The sequence below is a fragment of the Oryx dammah genome, unplaced genomic scaffold (assembly GCF_014754425.2).
Source record: "Oryx dammah isolate SB20612 unplaced genomic scaffold, SCBI_Odam_1.1 HiC_scaffold_2, whole genome shotgun sequence".
In the NCBI taxonomy this organism is placed as follows: Eukaryota; Metazoa; Chordata; class Mammalia; order Artiodactyla; family Bovidae; genus Oryx; species Oryx dammah.
In genome coordinates, this window is record NW_024070186.1 from 58,377,062 (window position 1) to 58,394,423 (window position 17,362).

Consider the following 17,362-nt stretch of genomic DNA (forward strand, 5'->3'; position numbering starts at 1 on the left):
TTTATTTATTAATTCATCATTTTGTTCATTTGACAGTCATTGAGTTGCTGCTCTTTATCAGGCATTATTCCATGCTCTAGGGATATAAAAATTAATGAGAAATAAATTCTGCCCTGAAGGAGCTCACTGATTAGAGGCAAAGATTGAAACATAAGCCAAAAACTTTACAGAATAGTGTTTTAAGACATTATAGAATGAGGTTAAGTGCATTGAATTCAAAGAGACCTGGATTTTAGTCTCAACTCTGTCACTTACAATTTCTGTAACCTTGGGCATGTTATTTAATCTTGCTAAGACTCTTTCCTCATCTGTAAAATTTAGGATAATGGTAGCTCAAAAAACCACAAAAGTTGCTGTGGGAATTAAATACGATAATGTATCTAAAGCCCTTAGCATAGTGAGTGGCTATAGTAGGTATTCAAATGATAACTATGAATTGTACTCTAATTTATGACCACATTGTTTCCCAGATTGGGAAAGTAATTGGGACCAGAGACCCCTTCCCTGTCTTCTTCTAAAAAAGAAGAGATACCCAAAATATAATAATCTCTTGTACCATGCTTTTTAACTGTTCTTTCTGACTTTTTCCCTATCTGTTTTTACCATTTAGATGCTTGAGCACTTAATGTATTCAGCCTTTTTCTTTAGATCACATAGAAATGCATTTATTTGGTTTCCCCATTGACCTTACAAAATCAAACTCAATTTTCCCCCTGACAATGTCAGTTCCTAATGGGACATGTATGAGTAAGTTAATGGGAGAAAACAAGAGAAACAAAAGTCATTCCACTGAAGGTGTCTAGGACTGGGGCTGTGGGATTGTTGGGACTGCCAAGACAACACAAGTTGTGGATGTGAGTAGGTTGGAGAATTTCTCAGATTCTCAGGAAGCAGTGCAGCTCATTCTCTTCTGGACCATCTCTGGCACATAGCAACAGGACGGGCTGCAAGTAGACAACCATATGTTTGAGGGTGACTACATCTGGAACTTTCTGAGACAAATTTCATTCCAGGCATGGTCCTTTGTCTGTAAGAGTGTGCATTTATAAAGGCAAGTCCTAAATTCAACCAGGTCCTTTTTCATTCAAGTGAGATCATCTTTATTTCTGATGAGACTGAAATGATGTTTTCAGTATGGATTCAATATCAGAGAACCAGAGGGATCACCACCTCATGGTGTCCAAATGGTAGGTAGGCTAATGCCCATTGAAGTTAGCATGATCTGCCTAATGAGAATATAATTTTCACAACCCTCTCCACTGCCTGACAAGCAGTGAACTCTTTGTTTCTTTTTGGCCAAGTATTATTATTATCAACATGATCATTATTATGATACAGTTGAAATGCCAGTAGAGCAATTAGCTGTGTTACGTTTGACAATTATTGTTGTTATTTTTATAGCAACTATTAGTCTGGTAAGGCATGATAAACTTTACACCCACTGATTTATTTATATGCAATTATCTCATATTTTAATTGAAATTAATCGCTCTTCATATAAATAACATATTTAGAGAAGTGATTTCCATGCTTTCATATAACTGATGTTCATTTCTGCACAATATATAAGAGTAACTTGGGTTATTTGTGAGAATTAAGAGTTTGACACTGAATTAACACTGACTTCCTACTTACTGAGATGTAGAACTAGGATTGATGGTGTGGGATGGAGCAACTTGCCAATAAAGAACTACCTCTCTCAATCCCTTACTTCCTAGCATCTTTTCTTATTCATTTCTTTGAATGACCATTTGATAGATATAGTAATGTTAATGATTCATTTTGGTGGATTGTTGAACATGCAATGATCTCAGATCATAATTTAATAAAAATAATAGAGGTTGTTTTGAAATTAAACCTATCCTAAAGCCATTCCAAATGGGCATTTCAATTCATGTGAAGGCACTAATGAGTCATTCATATGTATTTACTTGATGCTAACAGTAAAGGTTGGTTGGTTTCAAAGGCTATTCTGTTGAATGCTGAAGATATAGAATTAAACAATCATTTAAAGAGACTTTTTCTTTGCATTTATATAAATTGTAGTTAACTACATGAATTGCTTTTTAAAATACAGATCAGAATTTTAGCAGACATTTATTGTAGCATTAAAATACATCTAGAGTCTACCCTTTCAATGGAATTGAAGCATTTATAAATGGCTAATCTTATTCCTTAACCTTTTCTCTAAAGAGCTATAAACTTGTGGAAAAGCCTTCTGATTAGCTCAGGTACATGAGTATCCCCTTCTCTCAAGCATAGCAATGAACCTAAAACACAGTTTCTAACTCACTCTGCAGATAGATTATTATGTGTAAATTAAATGTACAAATAACTGCATGCCACTGAACACTGAGAATATATATATATATAATTTTTATATATATGAAGGACATAAATTTTTCTTCTTTAATTTGTTAATATCAGGTAAAATATTTAAGGCTTTTCAAAAATGCGACCATCTTTGCATTTCAGGAAAAAAATAGAACTGGATTTTTTCACTTTATTTGCTATTAAATCCAATTTGCTATAAATTTATCATATTTGCATCTATAATCATGAGTGAAATAGGCCAGTAGTTTGTGTTTCTTATTTGCTTTTTATGGCAGTGGTTCTCAAATGGAGGAATTTTGTCCCCAGAGACATTTGGCAATGTCTGAAGACATTGATTTTCACAACTGAGGGGAGGGAGTACTATTGGCATCTATTGGGTTGAGGCCAGGCAGGATACTGTTAAATGTCTTCTTCTGTTACTCTGATTGTACATATGCTGGACCTTATTCTATCTCACATGCTGCTTTCATATGTTCTATTTTCTTTCTCTCTTTACTACATATGCTCAGTCTTATTGAGTTTCAAATATCAACAATTTAACTTTGCATCTTTAGAAGTCTCATTTTTCTCGAATCAGTAAGTTCCTTTAAGTTGTATGTTCAGTTTTTATACTTGTATCCTTTTCTTTTGATATTTTGCACCTAGCTATTCTATAATCTGTGTCTGATGCCAACTTCTATGGTCCTTGTGTGGGAGTCTAAACCTATTGCTTCTTATTTCCAGGCTACAAATTAGATTCTCTTTTCTTTCATGTTGCATATGCTTCTCATATAAAACTTCTCCCAGAGCACTGCATTTGTTTAAACATTTAGACTATCTAGAATTACTTACAAGATTGAGACTATCTCCTAGGTAAGAGCCATGTTTTATCACTTTTTCATAACCACATCACAGGTGTCTAATGCCTAGCAGAATTCCATAAATGCTTACTGAATGAATAAATAGATGAAAGAGTACATGTCCAACCAGTCAGAAATGCATACAGACATACTCAGTACACCTCTTATTCATTTCCTTATGTACAACTTTTAATCATGCTGGGTTTGTCATTTAAAGTCTGACTAGTTAAACCAGTTGGTTGTTAGTAGGTCTGTGTAAATATTTGCTGATAACAGATCTGTTTCATTTGAAAGGGCAAATCACATTTTTACTTTTAGAGGGCTAATCAAAATCTTAGTTTGAAAATTCTAACATTTTTCCATGTGCAATATCTAAATTATTGGCATGGCAACATAACTAGTGTGACTGAGCATGGTAGTACCATGGAGTCAGGACTTTTTCTAAATTAATGGTAATTAACATTGCTATACATTATAATCAGTGAACTGACAAAGATAATAAATACTGAGTGGATTGTTGGGATATAGTTTTCCATTTGGAAGAAATAAATGAACCTAAGGGTATATTGTTTAATGAATTGACAGTCAAAATATTTTAAAGTAATTTGATAATATTTTAGCCAATTTTTCTTTTCTGAAACACATTAGAAATAATGTGAATACACAGTGAATCTCAGCAAACTGTTGTTATATATGGAACTATAGAATTTTTGACTAAAACAAAAGTTTTCATAGGTGGAATCCCAAGGAAATTAAATGATTTGAACAGTCTCAAAATGCTAACTGATAGACAAATTGATATTGGAAACCAAGCTTTCGTATTTCCCCTCTGTGAGATTGATAGGCAGTATGAACTGCATACAAAGCAGATTAATCAGAACCATGGAGTCTAATTGCTGCAAAGGCCCAGAAACCCTCAGCTCATAGAGACTACAATCTACAGAGGAGAGAAATTAAAACCTGAAGAAACTGATTGATTTCTTCCAATTCCCAGATGGTTTACTTATACAGCTAAGAACAAAATCAAGCTCTCCTTTTTCCAATTGCCATTCTTCCTATTATGGTCAATAAGCATTTATTGGGTAACTAGTAACTGTTCAGCATTGTGTTGGGGGTAATATGGGGAGGGAGGTGAGAGGGAGGTTCAGGATGGGTAACACATGTACACCCGTGGCAGATTCATGTCAGTGTATGGCAAAACCAATACAATATTGTAAAGTAATTAGTCTCCAATTAAAATAAATAAATTTTTTTTAAAAAGTAACTGAAAGTGAAGTTGCTCAGTTGTGTCCGACTCTTTGCGATCCCATGGACTGTAGCCTACCAGGCTCCTCAGTCCATGGAATTTTTCAGGCAAGAGTACTGGAGTGGGTGCCATTTCCTTCTCCAGGGGATCTTCCCAACCCAGGGATGGAACCCAGGTCTCCCGCACTGCAGGCAGATGCTTTACCATCTGAGCCACCAAGGAAGCCCTAAGAATAACTAAATTAATGCAAGATTTGGTTTCTTTCATCATAGTGTTTCAGTATCATTAAGCATCGAGATATAGCCTCTGCTGACTCAGCAGGTAAAGAATCTGCCTGCAATGCAGGAGACACTGGAAATGCAGCAAATCCAGGTTTGATCCCTGGGTTGGGAAAATCCCCTGGAGAAGGAAATGGCAACCCACTCCAATATTCTTGCCTGGAGAGCAGCGTGGTGGGCTATAGTCTAAAGGGTCACAAAGAGTCGGACACGACTGAGTGACTAAGGACACATACACGAGTAATTATACTATATGCTTTGAGAGCTCACCTAGGTCTGCTTCTTGCCTCCAAGCAGCACCAAATCTAAACGATCTCCTTGTTCATCCTGATATATTAGACATCTTGGATCAGGGAGGTTCTGCACGTCCTTTTCACAGTTTTGATAAGCCTGTCTATCAAGAAAGCTTTTCTTATATGTAATATATATTCCTCCTGCTGAAGTTTAAGCCTAAATTTTATGTTTTTCTTAGCTCAGAAAGACTTAACAAGTCTTTATATTAATTCCTTACACACTTATGGAGCATTTCTGTGCCCTCCTCAACTTACTAAAAACATTGTAGCAAATACTGGAAGCTGTTGGCACTTGAAAAAATACCTATCTTTCCATCCCTGTATGTATCTATCCATCTATCTACATACATAATACATACATCTTAGTTTTTGAGTTCATAAAACTCCACTTGAAGAAATCATTATTAAGGATTTATCTACTTTTCTATGTTGCTTTTTTAAATAGTCATTTATAAAGGGCCTCTTGAACTTCTGCTGGTATTAGGGAGGATATACAGATACACAGATTGTAAAGAATCTGCCTGCAATGAGGGAGACCTGGGTTCGATCCCTGGCTTGGGAAGATCCTCTGGAGGAGGGCATGGCAAGCCACTCCAGTATTCTTGCCTGGAGAATCTCCATGGACAGAGGAGCCTGGTGGGATACAGTCCATGGGTTTGCAAAGAGTCAGACATGACTGAGTGACTAAGCACAGCACAGCACAAAGATAGTAATACTAGCTCCCTGACCACCTTGAGCTGACTGTCTAGTGGGGGAATGGGGAGCAATATAAAATGAAGAACAATTTGAGAAAATTCCCATACAGTATATCCTCATATAGTAAATTGTTTTGAATTTATCAACACATTTATAATATGGAATTAATTATGTTGAAAAAAAAACTATGAATCACTTAAAATTCTTGGGATTTATCATATTTGAAACATAAAGCTATATAAATATCTTTCTTTTCATCCATTCATCCATCTAACAAATTATGTGTCTGGCCCATACACTGTGGACTATGTTGAAAAAAACACCCACTTTGGATCTGAATATTTAATCTGACATTCACTAACTGAGATTTAGGGGAAGTTACTTAATATCCATAGGCTGTCCCTTCTTCATCTATAAAATCAGAATAACAATATTTAACCTGATGTGAACTGGGAAATTAAATGAGATGTTGTAGGCAAATAACTCGGTGGTGATAAGGCTCCTTTCCCCTACTTCATGACCACAAAAAGAGGGATATTCTCAATCCTGAGGTCACTCATTCCCTTCTTCCCAGGGAAGGAGTTACTTCCCTCTCTGGGGAGTTTGGGGAAAGGAATACAGAATTCAGTTCACCTTCCTGTCTTCTCTTTAGGATCTGCAAAAGGCCTTCAGGAAATGGCCATGCTGGTCTGCTCTGATGCATGTTTAAGTGGGTCAGGACCTCAGATTGGGAAGACATAGGTTTTGCCATTATACTTGTAACCAGCTCTGAGCATTTGCCTAATTCTGCATACCTCTTTAGGAAACTTCTAAATCCTTTTCTCCAGGTTCCACTTTAACAAAAATCAAGTTGCTATTTTGTCTACCCCCACCTATTTTGGATTAAATCTCAATTAATTCAAAAGTCAAGTAGGGAATATACATTGTTAATGTATCTTTTTTTAATATACTAACAAGTTGCATCAGTCTAATGCATAATATGTGCTCAAGTTTTTTTCATTTTTCTCTCATTTAAAAAAAATTTCCTCCTATGCTATATGTTTTTGAATATAAAAATATGTGTGAGGTGGTTATCTTTCTCTCCAAGGAGCTTCCAACTCAATAAAGGAGATGAGCATAAGATAGTATAAGATAACAGGAGTAACTATGTGCTGCTGCTGCTGCTAAGTCACTTCAGTTGTGTCTGACTCTGTGCGACCCCATAGATGGCAGCCCACCAGGCTCCACGGTCCCTGGGATTCTCCAGGCAAGAACACTGGAGTGGGTTGCCATTTCCTTCTCTAATGCATGAAAGTGAAAAGTGAAAGTGAAGTTGCTCAGTCGTGTCTGACTCTTTGAGACCCCATGGACTGCAGCCTTCCAGGCTCCTCTGACCATGGGATTTTCCAGGCAAGAGTACTGGAGTGGGGTGCCATTGCCTTCTCCAGTAACTATGTGCAGGCACAAGGAAAATGCTATGGGAATTAAGCAGAGAATGAGATAACCCACTGTTGAATCAAAAGGGGCTACAGGGAACAATGAAATTGAAAGTCGCTCAGTCGTATCCGACTCTTTGCGACCCCATGGATTTAGTCCATGGGATTCTCCAGGCCAAAATACTGGAGTGGATACTGTTTCCGTTCTCCAGGGGATGTTTCCAACCCAGGTATTGAACCCAGGTCTCCCACACTGCAGGCCGATTCTTTACTAGCTGAGTTACAAGGGAAGCCCAAGAATACTGGAGTGGGTAGCCTATCCGTTCTCCAGTGGATCAGGGAACAGGGACAGGCACTAATCATTCAGTCCTGGGACTGAACCACATTCCTTCCACTTCTTTAATTTCCTTTTTAAAAATTCCTATCAAAGTACTACTTCATACTACTTGTCCTGCTGTCTCTCTTCCTTCTTGTTTGACACTGGAAGACATCTGAGATTTGAACAGCAAAACTGCCCCTGCCACACCACAGTCATTCTTTGCAGAAGCTCTGGATGTTTTCTTAAGTATCTGTGTCTCTTCATCTAGAGAGAAAGCACATATAATTCAAACCTGAAACTCTGCTATGAAAATGGAAATCCACTTTATCTCTTTTGAAGTTAATCTTTTAACTAAAGCCCATCATTTCTCCCCTAGTAATTCAGAGTAATCATTTCAACACCTCAGCTTTCAGCTAATACATATTACAGTCAAAAGTGTATTTGGAAGTGAGACAAGCTGGAAGAAACTGTCTGATATAGAGTCTCCACGATGAGCTGGCCCACTACCCAAATTTCATTAGAGGCACAGATCTATGGCATAGCTCCTATAGGTGGGGCTTTCCTGGTGGCTCAGATGGTAAAGAGTCTGCCTGCAATATGGGAGACCTGGGTTTGATCCCCAGGTCAGAAAGATCCCCTAGAGAGGGAAATGGCAACCCACTCCAATATTCCTGCCTGGAAAATCACATGCATGGAAGAGCCTGGTGAGCTACAGTCCTTGGTGTCACAAAGAGTCGGACACGACTGAACAACTAACATTTTCTTTCCAATAGGTGATGCCAAAGGAAGGACACTGGAAAAAAAAAAGTCCCCAAAGTATAAGACAGATAAGCAAGACATTGCTTACAGGGGCTTCTTGTTGGTAATATGCCAGGACAAAAATCCTAAGGCAAACCTACTGCCTCAATAGCTCCTGCCACTTGCAAAAATGATGAAACAGAACAGCCAATCAGGACAAATGTCTGTATGGGAGTGTCTGGGAATGGTGGGCAGCAAAGGACCTTCCTTCCCAAATTTGGCTGAGTTCAGTTCAGTCACTCAGTCGTGTCTGATTCTTTGCGACCCCATGAATCGCAGCACGCCAGGCCTCCTTGTCCATCACCAACTCCCGGAGTTCACTCAAACTCATGTCCATCGAGTCAGTGAAGCCATCCAGCCATCTCATCCTCTGTTGTCCCCTTCTCCTCCTGCCCCCAATCCCTCCCAGCATCAGGATATTTTCAAATGAGTCAACTCTTCGCATGGCCAAAGTGGCCAAAGTACTGGAGTTTCAGCTTCAGCATCAGTTCTTCAAATGAACACCCAGGGCTGATCTCCTTTAGGATGGAATGGTTGGATCTCCTTGCAGTCCAAGGGACCCTCAGGAGTCTTCTCCGACACCACAGTTCAAAAGCATCAATTCTTCAGCGCTCAGCTTTCTTCACAGTCCAACTCTCACATCCATACATGACCACAGGAAAAACCATAGCCTTGAGTAGACGGACCTTTGTTGGCAAAGTAATGTCTCTGCTTTTCAATATGCTATCTAGGTTGGTCATAACTTTTCTTCCGAGGACTAAGAAGAGTCTTTTAATTTCATGGCTGCAGTCACCATCTGCAGTGATTTTGGAGCCCCCAAAAATAGTCTGACACTGTTTCCACTGTTTCCCCATCTATTTCTCATGAAGTGATGGGACAAGAGGCAATGATCTTCGTTTTCTGAATGTTGAGCTTTAAGCCAACTTTTTCACTCTCCTCTTTCACTTTCATCAAGAGGCTTTTTAGTTCCTCTTCACTTTCTGCCATAAAGGTGGTGTCATCTGAGGTTATTGATATTTCTTCTGGCAATCTTGATTCCAGCTTGTGCTTCTTCCAGCCCAGCATTTCTCATGATGTACTCTGCATACAGCGATCAATGCAAAGAAATAGAGGAAAACAACAGAATGGGGAAGACTAGAGTTCTCTTCAAGAAGTTTGGTTCATGTTCCTTAAATTTTACTGTTTATCAGAAGCATAAAATAAATTTATCATTCTTAAGAATAAAAGCTTTTAGTTTCATTCACAATTATTTTGAGTTTCTCTATTTGATCCTCTTAAAAATGAGCTGATCTTTCTGACAAAATGTAGTTAACATTTTTCCTTTTTTTCTAAGAAAAAAATCTCCAACTGAAGCCCCCTGCCTGAATTCAGATTTTTGTTTTCCATATGGAATCACACCCTCCAAAAGATCAATATGATCCTGTATTCTAAAGAGTGGTCTTTTTAAACCTGTGAAATGTGGAGGTTTGGTTCCTACCTGTCAAGACCCATATTATTTTCTGTTACTGTCATAAATAGTAATGGATAACTAATTTTTAAGGTTTATTTGCTACAAGAAATTTGTCATCAATTTCTAAAACATAGAAGCATCAATTTCTAAATAATGGAAGGACTCATTAAGGGGAACCCTGAATATATATAATTTTTAATTAGGAAATAAGCCAGTTAAAATTGACTTGCTGTTTTGCTATTGGCTTTCATGTGTTTATTTTCAGTGATCTTCTAAAGATCAGAATTTCCTCACTATAGGACCTCATAGAGAGAATTGAAACCACTCACTTCTGAAAAAAAAATGTATACTTTAATTCATAAATTCAAATTAACTTTGTTTTTATTATTTATTCTAGTTCTTCATTTATTCATAGACCTAGTGTGCACTTCCTTGAATACAGGTGATAGCAATATAAAAAGACATCATTCATTTTATTTATTGTGGATACTTGATGGATAATTCCACATGTATCACCAGTAGAAACCAAGCACATGAAAGTTGCATATTTATTTGTATTTTTACTTTATATCTTCTATACATGTGTTTCACTGGTAACAGTATATGCCTAAGAATAGGAAATACTGTAAATATATAGAGTGTGCCATACTATTACAAACATTAACATCTTTACCATTCCCCACATGTAGTAAAGATATATTTAAAAGAATCATATCTGAGAATTTTTCTAATCCTCAGTATTATCTTTGTTAAAAGGGGTTTCGTGGGCCTCTGGCATTATGAAAGCTTATGGTTCTGTGATTGTTTTTCTGAATACTCAGGATAATTGATCATAAATTGTTATTTGCAGCTGTCTTGAGGACTGAGAAAGGCAGCTAGATTTTTCTAAAACCTATTGTTAACTCTCCAATAATAGACAATCTGACAATGCTGAGTGGTCCTGCTTGTCACAGGAGACCTTCACTTCCCTAGCACACACTTGTGATGGGGAAAGGAATTAGCCTTGGTTGGTTAAAATTTGTCACTGGGTCCTACTGACCTCCATTTCTGGGTTGGGATGGAGACCCACAGAATCCAGCTTCCTAAGGCTTCCCTGTCTGTGTGGGTATAAAAGGTCAGGAGCAGGAAGGAGGATAAATGAGAATAATCCTTGAAAAGAGTGCATTTTATATGTATATTTATTCTGTAATTAGGGCTTCCCTGGTGGCTCAGCAGTGAAGCATCCGTTTGCAATGCAGCCAAGCATATGCAATACAGAATCGATCCCAGGGTCAGGAAGATCTCCTGGAGAAGGAAATGGCAATCCACTCCACTATTCCTGCCTGGGAAACCTCATGGACAGAAGAGTCTGGTGGGCTACAGTCCAAAAAGTCACAAAGAGTCAGACATGACTGAGTGACTAAACATCCACCACCATCATGCTGTAACTAAGTACATGCTTCTTAGTTATAGATTTCTCTAATTTCTAACAAGCTTTTAGATATGGGGCACTTCAAGTCTTACAGTATTCCCAGCAATAGCACAAACTGTTCAGTATAGTTCTAAAATATATACATGTATCTTCTCTGCTTCATGTATATTTAATATGTTTTTCGCATGACCAAAATGACCCATGCTAATTAATCAGAAAATGTTGACAAACTAAGGAAAAAAAGGTGATTATAAATTGCTTTTTGCTCACGAGAAAATAAGCCGGTTAAAAACAATTTGCTATGTATCTTTGAACAAGGTAACTATAATCTTTTGCATTTAAGTCAGTGATCATAAAAGATGGCATGACTATAAAATTCAAGGGACCAAAAGACCTGAACAAGTCATCTATTTATTTTTATATGGTTTCTACTGCTTTAAATAATCATCACATTTTGGAGGCTTGACTGAGTACTGGAAACATATTAAAACCACGGCTGAGAAAATTAGGTTAATTATAATTCGTTAGACATTGTTCTTATTAAAAGTGAGCTGATTAATCCCTATTAAAAGCCTTAAGGCATGAGAAAGCAAAATGGCTAGGTAAAAGTCTAGTGTTCTCAACGAAGAGAAGATACTACAGTTCAGTAAGACCTGAAATGCCTATAGGAATCACTCTGTGTGCTTAGTCGCTCAGTCGTGTCCAGCTCTTTGCAACTCCATGGACTATGGCCTGCCAGGCTCCTCTGTCCATGGGATTCTCCAGGCAAGAATACTGGAGTGGGTAGCCATTCCCTTCTCCAGCAGATCTTTCTGACCCAGGGATTGAACCCAGGTCTCGTTCATTGCAGGCAAATTCTTTGCCATCTGAGCCACCAAGAATAACTTTAGATCTTGCTAAAATGCAGATTCTGCTTCAGCAGGTGTGAGATCACCCTGATAATCTGCATTTCTAACAAGCTCTCAAGGCAAATGATTCTGTCATCATAGACCACCCTGAGTAGAAAGCCTTTTGTTAGCTTTTCTTTCAGTTCACTTGTTTAATAATTGTTAAGTGAAGTAAGTAAGTGAAGTCACTCAGTCGTATCCGACTCTTTGCGACCCCATGGACTGTAGCCTACCAGGCTCCTCTGTCCATGGGATTTTCCAGGCAATACTACTGGAGTGAATTGCCATTTCCTTCTCCAGGGGATCTTCCCGACCCAGAGATCGAACCCTGGTCTCCCGCATTGTAGACAGATGCTTTTACCATCTGAGCCACCAGGGAACTCCATAATTCCCTGGTGGGAATTGTTAATAATTGTTAAGCCCTCACTAATTAAAATAGGCCATAGGAAGGGTTACGAAATGGTGTGATACCTGCTCTTCTCAATATTTTAAAAACTTTTCTTTTTTCTTATTATTGTTAACAATGATGACATTTGTTTCACATAGAAAGATAAAAAGCGATAATAGTGATATATTACATTTGTGTAGCACTTTATACAGTATAACAAACTTCTCTTAAAAGCCAGTTTTATTGAAATGTATTCCAATTAACCTTTTGCAAATGTACTATTCATAGTGTCTAACACATTGAAAAATATATACTGTTATTACCACAGTTGATATTAGAACATTCCTATCACCTTAAAAAGAAAACCTGTAGCATTTAGTATCATGTTCCTATCTCTCCTTTATTCCCCTCTAAACCTAAGCACCCACAAACCTACTCTCTGTCTCTATAGATTTCTCAGTTCTGGACTTTTATGTGAATGTAATCATATAATGTGTGGCTTTTTGTGACTGGCTTCTTTCATACAAATTATAATACATGTCAGAATGTCCTTTTTGAGGCTAAATGATATTCTATTTTATGGAATAATATTCCATTCATTTTTACCACATTTTAACAATCCATTTGTTAATTGATGGACATATGAGTTGTCTCCACCTTTGGGCTATTATGAATAATACTACTATCAGTATTGATGTGTAAGCTTTTTCATGTACATATTTTCATTTATCTTGGGTTTATACATAGGAATGGGACTACAGGTTATATGGTGAGTCTGTGTGTAATTTTTCTGAAGCTTTTAATGTATTTATTTTTCTTTTAGACAAGATTTAGAAATACATATATTTATATGGATATGCATATGGATAGATACACATCAAACAATTGGCTTCATGAAAAGAGGTCCATGGTCAAATAATTTTTAGGAACACTGATACCAATACTCCTTTAAGGAAAATCAGGCAAAAGAGAAATGATTTAACTTTGTTCAACCCAGGTTTCCCAAACATGTTGGGAAAACATGTTTGGAAGTCTTTAAAAGTGAAATATTTATATCTCAAGGATGTAGTATGTTATAGAATGCATTTTGAGCAATTGTTTAATTCCATGATATAGATTGCACTTCCCTGGTGGCTCAGATAGTAATGAATCTGCCTGCAATGCAGAAGACCTGGGTTTGATACCTAGGTTGGGAAGATGCCCTGAAGAAAGGAACAGCAACCCACTCCAGTGTTCTTGTCTGGAGAATCCCATGGACTGAGGAGTCTGGTAGGCTGCAGTCCATGGGTGGAAAAGAGTGGGTCACAACTGAGTGACTAACACGTTCACTTTCATGACATAGATTAATTGTTCTTCCAGACATAGAAGAACTGTTGGATGGGGCAGAGAGTATATTCAGGGAACTCAAGAATAACTTCTTTGGCTAAAGAGCAAATGGCTTTAATTTAAGAACTACATTCTATAGGTACATGGGAAGAAGTATGTTTTTCAATGGGAGATATTCGAATAGAACAATAATAGTATGAAACTGTGATTTCTGAAAGTTATTCTGGCCAAAGTATATAGGATGAAATGGAAAGACAAGTGTATATGGAAATGGTAGGGAGATCACCGAAATGGAGTACAATACTCTTTGTAAATAAGGTGTTAAGTAATATGGAATAAATTATTGATAGCAGAAATGCCACTTGCAATGTAATAGAAAAAATACTGAACAGAGATATCACATGTAAACCAGATTTATTAGCATATCTGTATAAAAATGTATACTATAGTAAGAAAATTTCAGTCCTTTTTTCCCCCTCATTTCTTATTTGAAAATCAGTACTTGATTTCTGTGTATGACCTGCCATGGGTTTTGATATTGCCATCTGGCAGAGCCTGCTTATCATCTTCATTATGGACCTAGTATTTCTTTATGTGATTCCTAATTTTCTTCATTAAATCCTAAGTTAAGCCAATTTCAAATTAATGAGAAATAAGGTTAAAGATGAAAACTACCTCTGAATGTTATTATTAATTATGCTGTTGGGGCACACTATTTAGCACTGCTCAAATCTGGTTGTAAGTAAGTTCTCTCTTTGAAGAGCTGACCTGCCTTTACTTTTGTTCCTTTTAGTTCAGTGACTATTTTCGTTTGTCATTGAAATTGGAATTGCCAGATGGTTTGCAAAGACTGAGCAACAACATTTTTTTAAAGACTCTTTATATACAAACAAGTTAGCAAACAAACAAAAAAGAACGTTAGCTCAAATTGAAAAAAAAAAGTTCTTAAAAAACAAAAACACAGGCATAATATGAGTGTAAATTACATCATCTCATTTATAACAGGAAATGTATAACAAATATGGGTCACATTTCTTAAATTAGCAGAAAAATGGATCTCTAGGATAGCTACACTTTGTCAGTGTTACATACACAGTACTGCAGACAGCCTCCGGCAAGCATTGTTTCTTCAGCTATAGCTATGTAAGTTTCCATTCATTTTCACAAGTGGTGCTCTCCAGTATCAGTAGAGACTTTCCCTTGTTGCCCACATGAGTAATTGAAGATTGCTGATGTGGACATTAGGAAACCACTGTAATGACCACTTCACATCCCTCTACTGGGAACTCAGAATATATACCTTCCTTTCTATGGGCTTCCATTTCCTCATCTGTAAAGCACTTTCATGTCACTTCAATCCCATTTGTTAGATTTCTATGATAGATTATAATATGGTTCCTATATGAGCCTGGGTCCAATTACAAGATATAGAAAGAAAAATTTGAACATGAGGAGTTTAATGCAAAGAATTATTAGCCGTAAGAGGAGGTTAGAGTGAAGAGGACCTGGTCAGTAAGAAGGGGTCCAATTAGGAGAGAAAGACACCACACAGTAATTTAACATGAGAATGTTAATACAAAAAATTATTAACAGAAGGTTGGAGTACAAAGAATTTGGTCACTGAGAAATAATAGAGAACTTTAAAGAATAAAGGATTATAACTACTACCCCAAAGCTAAAAAGTAGAATAACTATGGAAGAGAGTCCCCAAGACTGAGATCCAGACATTGTTGGAAAGGGTGTGTTCCTGGCTCACTGGATGGCAAAGAGGCCACTGCTATAGAACTTGCTGGAAATATGACCTTTGGAACTTGCCTGAAGTCTGCTCTAGGGTGCTAGAGAAAACTGTTCATGAAGAGGCGTCTCTTCTCTACACTGTCACCCAAAGTGTGTGTCAGGGGAAGTGCTGGGTGTTGGGGATTGCTGACCACCAGTCAGTGCAGGAGCTGGAGCTGAAGAAGCTGCCTGCATTGGCAGAGCTGTGCGTGAATGCAGCACCCCTAGTGCTAGAGAAGTTGCCTGTGCTGCAGAAGTGTGATGCTGGACAAACAGCCTGCAGTACAAAACTGAGCAATAAGAGAGCCTGCACCCTGCAAAAGTCAGATGCTGGTGAAGACTTCTGTGCTAAGGGAGACCGGCAGTGGAGAAGCTGCATCTAGAGAGGGAGCTGCCACCAGGAAGGAAAAAACCCTTCTTTACAATGTCTCTCCAGTGCCCTCTACTGGCAAAGCTTAGCATCATGTCTGCTCAGGAAAGAAAATTGTTTAAAAGGCCCAGATCCATTTTCACAGAGAGGACAAAAAGTACACTTGGAGCTGGGGAGTAATAAATCACCAATCAGCACAGTTCCCAGCTGTGCTCATCCCACACCATACAGGTGCTATAAATAAATGTCCTTCACTGTGTAGACTTGGGTACTCCCCTGAAGGCAAAGATACTTCCCCTGCTCATTGACAGCTTGATCATGTGACAACTTGCTGGTGCCAGTTGTGTTTGAGTGGAAATGATCCAATGCCAGTTCTGAGCAAGGTTTTAATGTGAATGTGCAGTTCAGCAAGGCCTCTTGCCTCATTGCCCTCTGCCCTATAGAAACGGAGTCCCAGACCGAAGATACTCTTTTTTTAAAAAGATAATTTTATTTCATATAGTTGCTTTACAATGTTGTGTTAGTTTCGACTGTACAGCAAAACGAGTTGGCCATACATATACATATATTCCCTCCCTTTTGGACTTTCTTCCCAGGTCACCAGAGTGTTGAGTAGGGCTCCCTGACCTATACAGTATCTTCTCATTAGTTGTCTGTTTTGTTGTTGTTCAGTTGCTAAGTTGTTTCTGACTCTTTGTGACCCCATGAATGGCAGCACACCAGGCTTTCCTGTCCTTCACCATCTCCTGGAGTTTGCTCAAACTCATGTCCTTTGAGTCTGTGATGTCATCCAACCATTTCATCCTCTGCCACCCCCTTCTCCTTTTGCCCTCCATCTTTCCAAGCAACAGGGTCTTTTCCAATGAGTCAGCTCTTCACATTTATTTTGTACATAGTATCAATAGTGTATATGTATCTATCCCAATCTCCCAATTCCTCCCAGCATGTAAATAGAATCTAGAAAAATGGTATAGATGATTTTTTATCTGCAAAGCAGAGGCTACTCTTTCATCTGGGTCCCAGGTTAAGGTCCCAGAGCTGAGTGGAACTGAGAGAGTCATTTCCTAGGCAGGTAGATAAGAAGTCTAGGGGTCCCCAAGGAGAGAGAAGTCTGGAATTCAAAAGGAGGAAGAAAGGACAAACTTTTTTTTTTTCCTTCTCTACATTCCTTAGGATTATATAACAATAATGTATTCTGCCTGAGGACAGTTTCTGGATTAAACCTTCTGGCTGATTCTGTAAATTATGGGAGTAGACCTGCTCTTTACAAGGATTATATAACAACAATGTATTCTGCCTGAGGACAGTCTCTGGATTAAACCTTCTGGCTAATTCTGTTATCTTAAAATGTAAATTATGGGAGTAGGTCTGGTGAGGTCTTTAAACCTCCAGACATTCTTTGGATTCACTGGAGAATATATAACTTCATTGCTAACACTAACAAGGGGGTACTCTTTCTGCCCCCTTCTGATGCCTATGTCAGAAGCTTTCTCTATCTCCTTTATACTTTAATAAAACTCTATTACACAAAAGCTC

The 17,362-nt window shown here is 37.9% G+C and overlaps 1 protein-coding gene across 1 annotated transcript in view; it reads left to right on the forward strand.

Annotated features, from left to right (window-relative positions):
• LOC120881676 (EGF-like and EMI domain-containing protein 1) overlaps positions 1 to 17,362 on the forward strand; it is a 142,324-nt gene that overhangs the window by 8,027 nt on the left and 116,935 nt on the right. The window lies entirely within an intron of this gene.